General features: G+C 38.3%; 1 long non-coding RNA gene across 1 annotated transcript; it reads right to left on the reverse strand.

The window, feature by feature from the left end:
* Nucleotides 1–1,201: 1,201 nt before the first annotated feature.
* LOC111742639 lies at nt 1,202–8,599 on the reverse strand. Its single transcript, XR_002781411.1, has 4 exons — nt 8,488–8,599; nt 4,535–4,577; nt 3,323–3,440; nt 1,202–1,626 (listed from the first exon to the last, which is right to left on the reverse strand). It is a non-coding gene; the product is annotated as an uncharacterized LOC111742639 (long non-coding RNA).
* Nucleotides 8,600–11,770: the final 3,171 nt, after the last annotated feature.

The raw sequence follows: 11,770 nt of genomic DNA on the forward strand, positions 1-11,770 counted from the left end.
CCTCCTTACCCAATCAAAATCTTAATATGTTCGGATTCTCTAAATGTCTGTACCATGAACTTTTACACAAGTAATAATGGATATTAGTTTTGTTCATGACTCATTTCATTATACATTATCTTATTTCTTTGATTATATTATAAGCTCTAGAGAGCAAGCTCCGTAACTCAGTTTATTTTGTATGCTTTCACACCTGGAGGAGGGCTAGCATCTGTGAAAGGTGGTTAATCATTTCTTAGCCATTGGTTTGGTTGCCATTTCATATTTTCCAAGAATAGCTTTTAATTAATCTGTGGGCAGGTTAATTCATAGACTAATTTTAGGTAATTTATTAAGCTTAGGAAGTTAAAAATGTCATTAGCAAGACATTTCTCTCAGTTAAATATTAAAGACCACATTTTAAAGGAGTCTTATTTCAAATATTGTTTATTCAGTTACTCACTGAGTGCTTCCTATGTGTAAGACATTTTCCTTATGTGTCCAGACTGAGAGACTGTAAATTTTTAACTTATGTTCTAAATTTAGCCTAGGGGGTTGGTTAAGCCATAACATGTATAGCCATTAGTACATAAAAAATGTTGAAATTTTCTAAACATTTTTCATTATAAGTTTTTAAAAATTATAAAGTAATACATGCTTAGAAAACTTAGAAAACATGGAAAATCAGAACAAAACAAAACACGACAAAACAAGAATCCCCCATAATCTCACTGGTTTTCTCATCACCAATATCATGGAGTATTTTGGTCCTTACAGGACTTTTTCTGCATCAGAAATGAATCTAGAACTTTTGAGAGGCCCAAATTTTTACATTTTGGGGGGACCTTCTTTAAGAAGAAAAAATACAAAATTATAATTATAAAATTTAGTTCAAAAGGATATTTATGTATAGAATGGTAAAGGAAATCATGAAAATTGCAAATTTTAAAAAGTCGAAAACTACCATAAATCCAGAAAAATAAAAAAATTATTGTTTTTAGTATTTTAATGTTTGACACTCCTCTCTTCTGCATTTCGGGTTGAACACTCACTGGTTGCTTCTTTGTAAGACAATGATTTTGTAATACCATTTTCTGTAGAGAAGCTAGAAAGATAATTTAGTCTCTCTTACAATAGTTGATCAAAATTCATTTATTATTTTTGATAATTTAGAAGTCTTTTTTCTTTTTTAAGCTTCACACTCTTTATTGATATTGCCTCATCTGTAACTTCGTCTGTTGCAGACTGGAGGATGGTTGGGTGTTTCTGGCCAGGAGGCAAGCCCGGCTCTCACAAAGCCTGTCCAGTTTGGAGGATATGGAGGTATCCATGCGATTGGGGTCAAAAGTGGTCTTCTGAGATGGAAACTAGGCAGTGACCCATTCAGATCTTTCTCCTTGGGACAAAGATAGGATCTGAATATTGTAGAAGATTCTCCAAGATGTGTTCTTGCTAGGCTTGGCAGATATAGAGGTAGGTCTGGCAGTCTGCATGTCCTTGAACCCCCAGGTGGCCAGTAGGGTGGAGAGGGTGACCTTCCAGTCTGGGGCAGTGGCTGAAGCATCTCCTTTCTTCTTGAAAGAGGACATGCCTGACCTTAGAATGGCTGGCGAAGTGTGGTAGCTTTGTAGTCAATACACCCCTCTTCTTGATACATATTAAAATAAAATAGTACTTGAGTGATCTGATTTTTTTTTCACTTAGCAATATATTGTGACTTTTTTCCATGCTAATAAATATTTTCCATCACAGAACAAAATGTACCGTCATTTTCTTAGCTATCTTTTATTGCTAGACATTTTGGTTTATCCTAATTTTTTAAAATTGTAAACGATGTTGCATCAAAATTATTATGTACATGCCTGATGCATCTTTGAGAGTAATTTTTCCTTGGGATAAACTTTTAGAAGTGATGATTTTGGGTAAAAGGGTATACATATATAGTTTAAGGCTTGATACATTGTCAAGCTATTCTATAGAAATATCGTCACATGTTAGTTCATGAAAGGAGATAATAGTTTATGAGAGGAAAGGACTTTGCATTTCTTGAATGAGCAGCACTATAAATTAAGACCATTAGCACCCCAGAGAGAGCCATGAAAGAAATACAGACTGTTTTGAGAGAGACATACAGAGGCATGCCTGCCTGACACATTTGTCAGAATAAGGCCACATGGCAGCAGACTGTGTGAACAACTCTCCAAAAGCTTTTTACTGACATCAAAAGCCTGTGAGCTGTCATTAAATTTTGCTGCTTAGGCAGTATGTATGATGTATGATCTGATACAGAAAGAAATTTAAGACTGAGTCTTGAAGGTTTGGGTGTCTTTTGGGAAGCTGAGAGCAGTTGGTGCAATACGAGTTCAGGCCTCCTTCATATTCAGTGTGTGCAATCAGTGTTGATGTCCTTTGGTTTTGAAAAATGGTAAGAGCTAATATTTTCTAGTTAGGTAGGACTGCATCACTGTGGTTTTATGCCAGTAAATTTGATGGTATGATTATTTTCTATCCTATTGTATTTACTATAAAATATAAAGAAGCAAGGACATATAGCATAATAAACACTATAGAATACTATTAGTGAAAGATAAAGATTAGGAAAAATAAAGATTATGAAAAGTAAAGAACAAAAGAGCTGTTACATATTACTAAGAAATTAAACCAGTTAATCTTTAATAATGACTAGAATTTCTATGTGATGCACAGAAAAGATTTAATTTATACAAAATGTAATGATCGTGGTTATTTAAAATCTCATATAGAGCCCACAATTTAAAATTCATTCAAGTCTTAGTGTCTAGGGAAGATACTTTAGTGTGATGTGTTATAAATAAGTCAAAGAAATTTAATCAAAAATTCCATTTTACATTCCAGGAAAATAAGAGATGATTTCTTTTAATAACTGGCTCCTATGTCTTTTTTAGAACATGCAAAATGAAAAACTACAAACATAAGGTACTAGCCTAGGGTAGATACTATAACATTGACCTGGAAAAAAGAAAAAGAACATTGAAATGTCACGTGGCACTGGCTATATTTGGGGCCTTCCAGACTTGAGCATACAAAGGACATAATTATAACCAGACACACATGTCTCTGGCCAATTCCCTGGACAAGGCACACACGTCCACTTCCAACTGTAACGTGGTCGTATTTGCTTTCTTGGCACCCAAGTCACGTGAAGAGCCCTAGCTATAATAGATTCTTGGAAGTACAAAAACTGGCTGGGTTTTTGTCCACGAGTGCTTCTTTTTCAGCCTCTCTAGAACAAGAAGCCATACTTGAAGATAGTATGTGTTGGTTTCGAGTTAACGTATTAGCCAGTCAGGCACAGGTGACTTACCTTCTTTTCACAGAACAGGTATCATCTCATGGGTTGGAGGTTGATGTGTAATGTGCTGAATCCATCCACCAATCTACTTCAATCATATTTTTGGGGTACTTACCAGGTGCTTCAAGATCTACATAGAAAAATATATAAACTACTCTGATTATAAAATAAGAAGAAAAGTGCACAAATAACTATAATGCAGAAATCTATGACTGATCTAATAGAAGAAACAGGATATACTCTGAAAAATTCAAAAGGAGAGATTACACATTTCGTGGGAGAGATTTTTAAGACATCATGTTGGACCTGGCATTTGAGATGTGCCTTAACAGATAGCTAGAATTTTGACAGGTGAAGATGGAATGTTGTCAGTGAAGAGAACAGAATGAGCAGAAGTTCAGTACCATAAATCATGGCATGTGTTTGGAAAACAGGAAGTCACAAAGTTCTATAGAAACACAGAGAAGTAGTGAGCATAATGCCAGAAAACTGATCCATGGTGAGAGGATATCACTTAATTTAGTAGGTGAATGGTAGAGGTGGTGGTAGAGGTGAGGAATGATGGGAGATGCTTATTGAGATTTTGAGCAGTGAAATGTCATGATCAGAATCTAGACTTAGAATACTCTGTTTTGAATGTCTTGGATTGCTTAGAATAGAGAGAGGCCGAAGATGGGAGACAAGAATGGAGGCTATAAACCTTAATCTGGTAGACTCAGCAGAAGGTGGGTGGCAGTGTATGTATATTCATTCAGGATCCTAATTGTGAGCAGTAGAAACATCTCATTAACCTAGGCTAAAAGGCAGTGTGCGAGAAGGATTGATGAAAATGGCTGGAGAAACAAGCATAGAAAACAGGATGGAAGGGAGCTGGAATCATTGCCCAGATGAGCCCACATGCGTGGCCTGGTCAGAGTCCTGCTCCCAGCTCTTGTTGGTGGACACACCATTGGTCTATCGATGATCTTGCCGTTGTGTATACTTTCTAACGTGTTTCTACACCTGTGTATCACTTCTTTAAGTTTCACAGGCCCAGGTAAGAGAATCTGACTGGCTGAGTTTTTTGTCCCTGGGCGCCGGGGCTGGAAGAGAGAGGTGCCTCTACTTTGGCTTTCAGAATGGGAGGTGGGGTACTGCTCCTCCCCAATTCTACACATTCTGAAGAAGAGGGTTTAGTTGCTGGGAGGCCAGAAAAAGAAAAAGTCAGTGTTCACTGGATCCTACCTCTCTGGCTGCTTGAGAGACACATCCTTTCCCTCCACTTACACTGAAAAAGAAAAATAAGTGATATTACTCACACAACCAAAAAGCCATTCACGCCCTCCTTAGTGGAAAGCGATCCAAAGTTTTGTCATATTTCGCATGTTTCAGTATCTCTGAGAAATCCTCCTTTTTTCTTCCAGGTGTCTTTTCATATACCATCCTGATATTCTGCCATCACTGAACTAACTTTGTAAGTTGACCATCGCCAATAAAACTTGTATACAATAATGGGACAAAGAGAAGAAAAGAGAGGGAAAAGTTTGTGCAACGCTTGAGAGGCTGTGGTTAGAATTTATGACTTGTCTTTTCCTCAACCCTTTTGATGATCCCTTGCCTCAGGTATTTGGGGGTCAGGATGATCCTAATCTTTTCTGTTTTTTAACTTCTGTATTCACAGTGCCTGGCACAGAGTAGGTTAATGAATTACCGTTTTCCCAGGACGTGCCTACACAAGGAGGATTCCTCAGATGATGCTCTGGCTTCTAGCCATATTCTTTTCCTGTCCCCCAGGAAGTAGCTCCCTGTCAATTCTTTATGCTGGTCAGAAATAATCATTAGTAGCATAACCTAATGTCCCTTATCTTTACCCTTTGTCAGGACATGCGTGAAATCGTCCGCTTTCAATTTGGTGGAACCATTTGTTCTGTTCCACAGATTTGCTTCATTTCAGAGCGTTTACTGCATCTCGCGCTGTAGCACTCCAGCTTTGCAAACGCTGGGTCCTTTTGGTCACTGGAACTAAGTCTCTGATAGACATTGTTATAGTGTCTTCTGCATGTAGATGTGGAATATGATAAAACCAGTGAATCCCACGGGCACCAGCTATGACCTTACTCCTTTTACTATAAAGTGGGTTTATTGCTCAGAAGGGATGTGGTTTGGTATACTCTTACTCTGAAGGCTGAAAAGAGCTGGCAGAGCAGCAGGAGTAGGCAGGCTGAGAGGGATAAGAAACCTGTTCCAGCAACTTCCTTGTGTCTCTGGGACTTCTAGGGGCCCAGTTCCCTGTATATCTTTTGCACTCGAAGATGGATATGCCAGAATTTATGCCACCCAGGTCATATACACAGCTCAGATCCATGGTCACCTGTATCCTATTATAAGTCGTTACTCTGAACCTGGGTTTAATAGCAAAGCATGAGCATCTAAAGAAGGCCTCTCATTAGAACCTAAGGGGCTTTTTCTCTGATTCTTCTCGAAGAGTTTGTTACAGTCTCTACCCAACATCCTGATCTATCAGAGCCATTGAGTTCCCCCGACATCTTTGGGTCCTAAGGTTGATAACAGAACTCCTAGCTCTACTGTCTACCAAGCCAGAGACCATTATCTTGCTGTTGGCCTCACTCAAGGCCAGTGGCCGTCAGGTCACTTGGTAAAAGTATCAGAACATCTCTCCATATGTGACTTATTCTGCCTTCCATATTTGAAGAAATACACAGTGTGCTATGCCTCTTGTGGGTCGGGTGAGAAGCCTGTCTTTTCCTGTAGAAGGGATGTCTAACACACCTAAAGCCACTGAATCCTGACTTGTCTTCTTGCCTGAGTCGTCAGGCTTCCTTACTCCAATAGGATCTGTCCCCTGCTCCTTAGCACCTGTATCTCTTTCTAAGGCATTGAGAGTACCTGCTATTTCCTATTCTCCAGGTCCTGCCAGCCTGAGGTGATGTCATCAAAGTAGTAACCCAGCATGATGGTGAGGTGGCAGTGTTCTGTAGACTCGGGGATGGCACAGGGCAGAGAACTGATCTCACCCTGGGGCAAGAAAGTTAAGGCGAACTACCCTCTTGCCAAGTGACAGAAAGTGACTTCTGGCATTATCTCTATATCAGGGTATAATAGAAGTACTTGCCAGATTAAGAGATGCATTCTAAGTGCCAGGCCTGTATGTCTTTGCTCCTGTGAGGAGATAACTTCCAAAACAAGTCCTCTTTTTTGCCATGTGATTCAGCTTCTCAGAATCCACTTCTGTTTACAAGGCCTGTGTATCTTCTGCACTGGCCAAACCCAAAAGAGTTAAATGAGGATGTATCGGGTTACCACTCCTGTGTCTTTCAAATCTTTGATGATGATGTTAATCACTACAATAGAAATTAGCTCTTGATTCTTTAAGTTTGGATTTACTGTTTTGGTGAGGAGGAGGAGAAACAGATTCCTACTTCTTTTCTTCCATCCTATCCCTATTGCTGTGGGCTAGTGAGCCAGTTAGGGAGCCTTCCAGTTTGTGAAGATATCTATTTCAGCTCTTGGCTCAGAAACCAGGGGAAAAAAACCCTCAAAAGGTGTTAGAAGACTTACTCAGATTACCATGTCTGGACTCTAGTTACCGGGTCTGAACTCCATATGTTGTTTGATTGTCACGTCAGACTTCTGTTTATTAGGTTTAGAACATTTTTCATTAATAAAAAAATCAAGTACCACCTCAGTGAGTCTTTTGCAGCTCCAGGATCCTTCAAATCCAGCTGAAGTCAGAAATCCCATTTCAGTATAGCATCTTGCAAGTGGACTCCCTAACTTATGCAGATCAGTGACTGAAGAGCTTTTCATAGATGTTGGCACTGTCCTCAAATGACTCAGTGAAGGGAGTGCCTCCTGGATCACTTTGGGGCACATAGTCTGAGAGTGAGTGGGCTTGGGTCACATGATAAATGCATTTCAGCCGTCCTGCCTTCCAGGGTCTTCAGAGTCCATTCACTACGTCACACTGAGGAATTCCTGGCATTTCAGCTTTGCTTAGTGTGGTCCAGAACTGAATCAAGACTTCTGTGAACCAGCTGAGCACACTGTTAGAACCACTCCCAGCTATTGAGCAAGGAAGTCAAACCCAGAGTCTCTGCTAAGTGTGCTTGTGTTGATAAATTTAGCCCCAGTATAAAGCTACGTTCTCTTCTTCTTTGGCTGAATACCTCAACATACATTCTTGTACATATTCCGTAGAGTTTGGCCAACATAAGCCGCTAATGTTCTGAGTTGCTTTTGGCATATAATTCTTTATTTTGGGGTTTGATTTTTTTTTTTGTCAGCCCCTTGGGGCATGCTTGGATCTGGCTGTAGTTATAGGACTGGTGACAACATCGTGTGTGTGCGCGCTCACGTGTGTGCACTCACATGCACGTGCATATGTGTGTGTCTGCCTGTACCCATGCGTGTGTTGGCAGTGGAGTGTGAGGAGAATTAGCTTTATCTTTATAGGTAGCTCTCTAAGGCAGAGAAGATACCTTAAAATTTTATTCCACATAGGAATATACAAACAATTTGAATTTGCAGAGAGATACGTAAACTGTAAAGACATAAAATGACCATTCAGAAAACGTTGCCAAACTGTTGAAGTCTAATTTTCCAAAGGATTAATGATCGCAATTTCTCTTTTCCAGACTAAGGTAGATTTCCCGAGATCAAAGCGGTTAGATTTGGCTGGGTTGGAATTGTTCTCTTACTTTCTAAATCGAAATCAAGACCCAAGGAATTCCACTGAGACCTTGCCTTGAATCTTACAGTCCTTGCAATCAAAGATACCCCTTTGCTCTCTATAACCTTAGTTTTTTTCTGCTTTTTTTTTTTTCCTTGGATCTGATCTTCTTCCCTGAATAGATCAGATGAACTTGTTTATCATAGATAATAACAGATTAGACTTAAACAAGAACTTGATTCTTTTATATCCTCTTGGGTTTATAAGCATATAACGGCAAATTTGAATCAGTAAGGAATTTAATGGATTTGTTTAAAAGCAGAAACAGAAGCCCTTATATACCTTTTATAATACAAAATTAATCAAGTGAATTTTAAGAGCATGCAATAAATCTGACATTCCTTCAGTAACAAATATAACAAATAATTAAAACATTCAGACATGAATTGCATCCTATCCAAATTTTACCAAAAAGAGTTTCTTTTGCCCAAATATAATCTGTACTCACTGGCCTGGGGATCTGTGGAAATTTGCAGCAGAGCCAAGTTCTTTTGATGCCTGTTGAGATTCTCATGATGCCAAGTCACTTCTCACACCCCTGACCTTGGTCTGATACTGCTTGGGAGAATGTTATTTACTTAAGAAAGAACAAAGTAGGCACCAGAGTTTAAATTTTTATATAGTATTTCTTTGTTTTTGTAAAGACGTTATTAAAACAAGTATAAAACATAGTTAAAGGAAATAAAACTCTAATTTCACCTCTAATTTTAACTCCCTGACAGAGCAGCCATTTTCATTCTCTCTTGTTTTCCCTTCATTTCTGAATCAGTCAGTTTATACTTAGGGCTCTTGGGCAGCTCATCTTTCTCAGGCACTGAGTAAGCTTCCCAGCTGTTTGAGTCCAATCCATTTCATGTGTCAATACCCATAGCACAGTTCCTTTCTAGACTTCTAGACTTTTGTACCCATCTTTCCCCCGTCTGTCACTCTGAGCCCTTTGGTCCCATTGAAAGGCTTTCCTGGACACCACAGCCGTAGCTGACCATTGCTCTAAACCATTCGGAGGTTTTAGCAGTGGGTATGACCCCTTTGACTTGATCCTTGCTTTGAGGCTGGGTTTCGATTAGCTTTGGGACTCAAAGCATTTCTAAAATTTACATTTTACTGTTAGGGGCTGAGAAGCAACTCTCTGCAACTCTCTGAATTCATAGACTCTATTACCTTTCTTGCTTGCAAACTGGGCCAATTAGCTTCTGAGCTCATCTCTCTCGTAAACCTTACCAAATGCAACAACAGCGTGAGTACACAGTATTACGAGTTGGTTTTCTTGCTACTTCCCTTAGAGCTACAGGTTCACTAGGTGTGCGATATGCTTCTCAAGGAACCACTGGTTACAGCTTTTTACAAGTTTTTGCCACTGTATAACAGTGATCGCCACCTTTCCAACCTCCATTAACACTTATTTTGCATTCTACCAATTGACCACTAAGCCAATACCATATAGTTTAGGTTTTTATTATGGTAGCACTCTGCTAGTAGGTACCAATTTTTATATCTGTTTGAACAGGCTCAGTTCTGGTGCAGTAACAAATAATTCTAACATCTCAGTGACTTAACATGAGGGAAGTTTGTTTTTTGTTCATGATATCCGAAGAGGGTAGGCTCATCATAGTAACTCAGGGCCTCAGACTAATGGTGAAGCTACCTGATCACATCCTTCAATGGCTGCTGAGGTGGGAGAAAATGGGTTGTGTAGGATCATGTGATGAAATGACACACAGCCATTCTGCACATGTTTCACTGGTTGTGATAAATCACGTGTTCATGCCTGACTTCAAAGTGCAACCCTACTGCTCTGGGTTCAACTATAACTCCTCCGCCAAGGGCGTTCAAGTTCTAATCCCCGGTACCTGTAAATGTGACTTTATTTGGAAATAAGAGGATCTTGGCAAAGACAATCAAAGTTAAAATGAGGTCATTAAAGTGAGCCCTAATCCAGTGTGACTGGTGTCCTCATTAAAAGGAAAAATTTGGACAGAGACGAACGTGCATAGAGGAAAGACAATGTGAAAACATAGGGAGAACATTACCTACAAGCCCAGGTATGTCTGAGGTTAGCAGAAGCTGGGCGAGAGGCCTGGAACAGACTCTCTGACACAGCCCTCAGGAGAAACCAACCTTGCTGACACACCGGTTTTGGACTTCTAGCTTCTGGAACTGTGGGACAGTACATTTCTGCTGTCTTAAGCCATTCAATTTGTGGTACGGTAGCTCACAAATACACCAATTATGTATCCAAAAGGATGAGAAAGCTGGAATATTTGTGAATAGTGTTAACGGCCATCACAATGTCTTTATATATGTAAAATATGCATAATATACATTTTGCTAGTTTTACTCCAATTTTGTAGAAAAATTTGCGTTCTGTTTTCTTCACTTAACATTATTGAACACATCTTTGTGTTTTTATACGACATCATGTTTTCATTATTAAATTGAAGCATTATACTTTATAATATAGTATGAAGTCTTTAATTTTCAATTTTCATGCTGTTCACAAGTACCATGAATTGTAAAATTGAAAATTTAAAAAGGCTTTAAAATTCTCAGTTAACACCAGTTTCCTATAAATCAGTAAGTATGAGGTACCAAGAGTATAAACACATTATACAGTGTTGTAATAAATGTACCTAATGTTAAGTCTTAGAAAGCCAGAGATTATTGCCAGAATATATGATTGAGTTTATTATCATATCAATAACATGTATCTATCTTTTCTGTTACTAGGCTTTCTCAGAGCTGAAATATATATGTGCTATATAATAAAAATTCTCTCTCTAAATATTCCAAGGAAAATTTTAATTTTTTCCCTTAATTCAGAGATAATATAAAGCAAGTCCTGGTTTTCTAGGGAATAGTCAATAAAAAAAAAACAACGAATTAAATTTGTTCTTATTCTCAATACCTGGTATTGCTTAAGAAGAAAATCCTTTGATCTTCGACTCCTACTCAGATACATAATCCTTGTAAGGGATGTTGTATTACATGCTGGAACACTTTCTTCTTTCTCACTCCAGCATTAAATTATGTATGACTCCCTGGTGCATATAAATATTTCCTTCTAGTTGGAATCTCACTTGCAGATAGTAGAAAGTCATAAATATAAGTAAAAAAAAAAAGAAAGTGACAGGCTCAGGGTACTCAAGGTATATTAATGGCACACATATATGAAAAATGCATGAGATTTTTTCTTAGAGTGATGACACCATTTTTATTTCTGATCTATAGCTAACCCTGAGAAAAGTGAACAAAATGACAATAAAACGAAATATTTTCTTCAGGTTACGTTTCATGGTTTCAGGGTTGAATTAAATAAATTCTTATTTACTGCCTTGAAATTTGGGTAGCATGCTGAGACTGTATCAGTACCAAGCCCAATTTAATGAACTAAAAAAACAAAAACAAACCAATATTAGTATAGTATGTGGAAAATAAGGTTCTCAACTCTTGCTCTTGTAATGTGTATATAATTATTATTATTATATTTCACAAAGCTACTATGTTTACTATATTTCCTGTAAGATATGGAAAAGTTAGGGTTTTGATTATTTGAGGATGTCTTAGGAACTGCCATGTAAAATCAGTTTCAAAATTTGAGGCTTTCGTCAGCGTCAACCAACATCTTTGTCACCACTACCATCACGACACAGTTGTTATTTACTGAGCAATTACTACATGCTGGGCACTGTACCAAATACTTTACATAGAAAGTCATGATATTTGTATGCAGA

The sequence above is a fragment of the Pteropus vampyrus genome, unplaced genomic scaffold, assembly GCF_000151845.1.
Source record: "Pteropus vampyrus isolate Shadow unplaced genomic scaffold, Pvam_2.0 Scaffold98, whole genome shotgun sequence".
Classification (NCBI taxonomy): Eukaryota; Metazoa; Chordata; class Mammalia; order Chiroptera; family Pteropodidae; genus Pteropus; species Pteropus vampyrus.